Consider the following 6,000-nt stretch of genomic DNA (forward strand, 5'->3'; position numbering starts at 1 on the left):
GGCTTGCTGCACACATAGGGAGAGATTTATCATTCCCCTGTGACACTTTTCTGGCAAAAAAGTCACAAATAGTGATGGACGTACTGGGTACCACCCTTGATAGATGCTCCTAGTGCTTCCTGAGGGCTCCAAGCACTCAACTTGACACCATAACCACCAGAGACCCCACGAACCGCAGCAGCTTGGTTGGGGTCTCACCGTCCTCCACCCACGCTGGACCCAAGACCAGGCTTCAGCTTCCAGTGGGTGAACCTCTCCTAAATCCAGAGAGCAGGAACCATGAACAAGCTCTTACAAGAGCTTATACTCAGGGGAGTATTGTGATATAGCAATCCCCAAGAGTGTAGTTATCCCATCCCCCAAACATGAGCCAAAACTTCATGAAGGGGTAAAGCAGGTCTCCTTATTGAACACACAAGCATTGACTTATATACATATTTTCCAACAAGGGTACCACCCCGGTGGACCTGGTTGGGAACTGAGGACATAACATAGCAGCCAATCCTTACAGTTTAAACACAAAAACTATACATTCAACAAACACAATGGCATTGTCTGTGACGCAATTAACAAACACAATGGCATTGCCTGTGACGCACTCAATAACAGAATAGGCATTGTCTTTGACACAATCAACAAAATACAATTACCAAAACACAATGGGCTCTGCCTGTGATACAGTTACCAAACATAATGTCCTAACTTAATCACTCACAGGCAGAAAACACACATTTTTCCCCAAAAACAGAAAACACCTTAAAACCTCACATATCCCCATAATTTTTAGGGGGGGGGGGGGGGACTGGTATATCACACCAGTAGAAATTATTTGTTCCAATAACGCTTGTCCCCCTATATACCTGCAGTATCGCAGTAGAATCGCACACAACTGCCGCACAATACAAATGCACTATAATATACTTTCTAACATAGAAAGTATATTATAACATTGTACACGGAAGGCAATCCGTTAGAATATACATAAAGATAAAATGTAACCTTCCTTTAATAATGTTACTATCAGGGTCCATTCACACGTCCGTAAGTGTTTTGCGGATCCGCAAAACACGGACACCGGCAATGTGCATTCCGCAATTTGCGGACCGCACATCGCCGACACTATAATAGAAAATGCCTAATCCTGTCTGAAATTGCGGACAAGAATAGGACATGTTCTATTTTTTGCGGAAACGGAAGCACGGATGCGGAAGTGCGGATCCACAAATGCGGTTGCGGAGAGCACATTCTGGCCCCATTGAAAATGAATGGGGCAGCACCCATTCCGCAAAATTGCGGACCCATTTTGTGGACGTGTGAATGGAAAAGATAGCCCTCAAAATGAAAATAAATTAAATTATTAAAGTTAAGCAAAAAGCATAGATGTGGTAGGCAATAACAAGTGCTCGGCGGCACTAAATCAGAAACCATATGTCCTACCGCAATCTGGGGGGTTCCAGTGCACCCATGAATCCCGGAGGGAAATCAAAAAACATCTATCCCTGGGCTAGATGATGATGTGGTATTAGAGGACAGGGTGGGCAAAGAACTGTCCCTGATATTGCCCTACAGGGGGGTGCTATTCTGACCCTGATAGCCTAACCACAGACCACCCGCCCTGATAAGAGCGACCCCGTCCGGAACCTTACCCTATATAAAAATGGCCCTAGTAAGCCCCTAGCCCCTAGGCCCCTGACTTCCAGATGATCACTATATAGATCTATGTGTTTTTGACTCATTATAAAAGTATATTATAAGTACAGTCATGTGAAAAAATTAGGACACCCTTTGAAAGCATGTGGTTTTTTGTAACATTTTTAATAAAAGGTTATTTCATCTCCGTTTCAACAATACAGAGAGATTAAAGTAATCCAACTAAACAAAGAAAACTGAAGAAAAGTCTTTTCAAGATCTTCTGTAAATGTCATTCTACAAAAATGCCTATTCTAACTGAGGAAAAAGATAGGACACCCTCACATGTATTCCCTCTTAAATTGGCTCAGATCTCACACAGGTATATCACACCAGGTGCACATAATTAGTAGATCGTTACTCTGCATGTTGAATGAGGCTTGCCCTATTTAAACCTCAGACATTTAGTTTGGTGTGCTCCTGACTGTTGAAGTGAGAGTGAGCACCATGGTGAGAGCAAAAGAGCTGTCAGAGGACTTCAGAAAAAAGATTGTAGCAGCCTATGAGTCTGGGAAGGGATTTAAAAAGATCTCAAAAGATTTTGAAATCAGCCATTCCACTGTCCGGAAGATAGTCTACAAGTGGAGGGCTTTCAAAACAACTGCCAACATGCCCAGGACTGGTCGCCCCAGCAAGTTCACCCCAAGAGCAGACCGCAAGATGCTAAAAGAGGTCTCCAAAAACCCTAAAGTGTCATCTCGAGAACTACAGCAGGCTCTGGCTACTGTTGATGTAGAAGTACATGCCTCTACAATCAGAAAGAGACTGTACAAGTTTAACTTGCATGGGAGGTGTGCAAGGAGGAAACCTTTGCTTTCCAAGAGAAACATCGAGGCCAGACTGACATTTGCCAGAGATAAAGTTGACAAAGACCAGGACTTCTGGAATAATGTTCTTTGGACAGATGAGTCCAAAATTGAATTATTTGGACACAACAGCAGAGGACATGTTTGGCGTAAACCAAACACAGCATTCCAAGAAAAGAACCTCATACCAACTGTGAAGCATGGAGGTGGAAGTGTCATGGTTTGGGGCTGCTTTGCTGCAGCAGGACCTGGTCAGCTCACCATCATAGAATCCACGATGAATTCTACTGTGTATCAGAAGGTGCTTGAAGAACATGTGAGACCATCAGTTAGAAAATTAAAGCTGAAGCGGAACTGGACCATGCAACATGACAATGACCCAAAACATACTAGTAAATCAACCAAAGATTGGCTGAAAAAGAAGAAATGGAGAGTCCTGGAATGGCCAAGTCAAAGTCCAGATTTGAATCCCATTGAGATGCTGTGGGGTGACTTGAAAAGGGCTGTACATGCAAGAAACCCCTCAAACATCTCACAGCTGAAAAAGTTCTGCATTGAGGAGTGGGGTAAAATTTCCTCAGACCGATGTCGAAGACTGGTAGATGGCTACAAGAACCGTCTCACTGCAGTTATTTCAGCCAAAGGAGGTAACACTCGCTATTAGGGGCAAGGGTGTCCTATCTTTTTCCTCAGTTAGAATAGGCATTTTTGTAGAATGACATTTACAGAAGATCTTGAAAAGACTTTTCTTCAGTTTTCTTTGTTTAGTCGGATTACTTTAATCTCTCTGTATTGTTGAAACGGAGATGAAATAACCTTTTATTAAAAATGTTACAAAAAACCACATGCTTTCAAAGGGTGTCCTAATTTTTTCATATGACTGTATATCGCACCCCTCTTTGTATCACACCTATCGATAGCACACCTATACCAGTCCTTAAAATGACTTTTGTGGCCCTATTAGCTAGCGTTTGGTGTCCCTAACAGCCTGTCCCTGCTCCACACAGCAACCTCTCCCTACACTGGCAAAACACTGAATGTAAAATGGCGGCCAGATCAGGTTTATTTATGAGGTAGGGGGTATGTCCATGTGCTGAAACGTCTCAATTGGCTGTCCTGTACGACCTGATGGATGTGTCATGGGTCAAAGTTCTTCACAATGTAAAAGAATATGGCGGACGCAAATATCTCCATATGTTCACATGTTCGGCGAATCGCGAACACGCAAAGTTCGCAGCGAAACGACCGCCGGGCGAACCGCAAGGCCATCTCTAGTCACAAACACTGTGTTTGCAACCTTTTATAAAACACTTGCAACAAGTTCAGTCGTTAGTGTCATTTTTACGCCAATATTTTCTCGAAAAGGGTCTGGGATGAGGCCAGAGCCAGTGCATTTCTCTTCCTTTGTGCCAGTTTTCTGGTGCAAATGAAGACAGCATAAGAGATTTCAAATGTTTTTAAAAAAATCTACTGTATCGAAGGAATCAGAAAGGCCAGTTCACCGGTTCTAGAGGAGGCTGCCCACCTACCGTTCAAACAGGGACTGTGTTACCACCTTCAATGGATCTACGTTTCAGCCTACCAACGTGTACCTGTACTGCAACATTGCCACGACCACCCTACAGCAGGCCATAGGGGCTGGCGTAATACTCAGGAGTATGTCCTACGCTACTTCTGGTGGCCTTCTCTGGGGGCGGATGTACGCCCCTTCGTAGAGTCCTGTTCTATTTGTGCAATCCACAAGCATAGTATAGTATAGTATCCTGTCTTGGCACAGCCAGATGCCGCCCACCCATTCTATTTGGAGACGGACGCCTCGGAGGGGGCGGTCAGAGCAGTGCTTTCCCAGTGTCGAGGGGAGAAGCAATTGTTACACCCCGTGGCCTTCTACTCCCGCAAACTCACTGGGGATGAACGCAATTATGACGTCGGCGGGTGGGAATTACTCGCCATCAAAAATGCCCTGGAAGAGTGACGCCATTTACTCGAGGGAGCAGAAAACCTGGTGGTGGTCTATACAGATCACCGGAATCTCGAATATCTTCATAACGCTAACCGATTGAGACCCCGACAGGCCCGGTGGGCCCTCTTCTTCTCTTGCTTCCCTCTACAGATCACCTACAGGGCGGGGTCCAAGAACGGCAAGGCTGACGCCTTATCCCAAATGCATTGTTCCGAGACCAAGAACTTCAGAACCTATCCTGCCAGCAGATTTATTCCTAGCTACCCATCACTCCCTAATTGAAGGAATCAGAAAGGCCAGTTCACCGGTTCCAGAGGAGGCTGCCCACCTACCGTTCAAACAGGGACTGTGTTACCACCTTCAATGGATCTACGTTCCAGCCTGCCAACGTGTACCTGTACTGCAACATTGCCACGACCACCCTACAGCAGGCCATAGGGGCTGGCGTAATACTCAGGAGTATGTCCTACACTACTTCTGGTGGCCTTCTCTGGCGGTGGATGTACGCCCCTTCATAGAGTCCTGTTCTATTTGTGCATTCCACAAGCGTCCCACTACCTGACCTGTCGGCCTACTACAACCTCTGCCAATACTATTGGCACCTTGGAGAGATATTACAATGGACTTTGTCGTGGAGTTACCTTCTTCACAATCCTGTACCACCATCATGGTGGTGGGGGACCGGTGGACCAAGATGGCCCACTTCATCCCAACGTCTAACCTTCCTACTGCCCAGGAGACCTCTAACCTCTTCCTACAACATGTGTTCTGGCTCCATGGCCTCCCGGATAACATTGTCTCTGACAAGGGCTCCCAATTCACGTCCCGATTCTGGACCCACTTCTACCGGAGTCTCCACATCACTCGCAGCCTATCTTCCACATATCATCCGCAAACCGAGAGGACCAATCAAACACTGAAGCAATATCTCAGGTGTTACTTCTCATATCTGCAGGATGATTGGATGAGCCATCTTCCCCTGGCTGAATTCACGTACAACAACCACTGGCATTCATCCATCGGTCTCTCTCCATTCTTTGCCATCTACGGCTATCACCCCTTAACCCTTCCGGACCTACCTATTAACGCCCCAGTACTAGAGGTGACCCAGTGGCTCTGACACCTCCGAGAACTACGGCGGACCCTCCTGCGGCAGCTCCAAGTTGCCCAGATACAAGCCAACCGCCGGAGGATGGTGTCCCCACGGTATAAGAAAGGGGACCTTCGGCTCTCCTGCCCCTCCAAGAAACTGGGTCCCCACTACCTTGGTCCTTTTCCCATCATGGACATGATCAATGAGGTTGCTGCTAAGCTACAGTTGCCCGCATCCTTAGGCATCCACCCCGTGTTTCATGTGTCCTTACTGAAGCCACACTGTGCCAATCCATTCCCCGAGGAGCGTTCCTGGGAGCCCTTGGAGGGGGTCCATGCGGATGCCAAGGTACAGGCATTCCATCAGGCCCATACCGAGAGGCCTTCCCGAGGTCACGTCCGGAGGCCGCTCCTTGGTGGGGGGCTCTGTCAGGAAGCCGGGGGACGTCA

Source organism: Bufo gargarizans, chromosome 3, assembly GCF_014858855.1.
Source record: "Bufo gargarizans isolate SCDJY-AF-19 chromosome 3, ASM1485885v1, whole genome shotgun sequence".
Classification (NCBI taxonomy): Eukaryota; Metazoa; Chordata; class Amphibia; order Anura; family Bufonidae; genus Bufo; species Bufo gargarizans.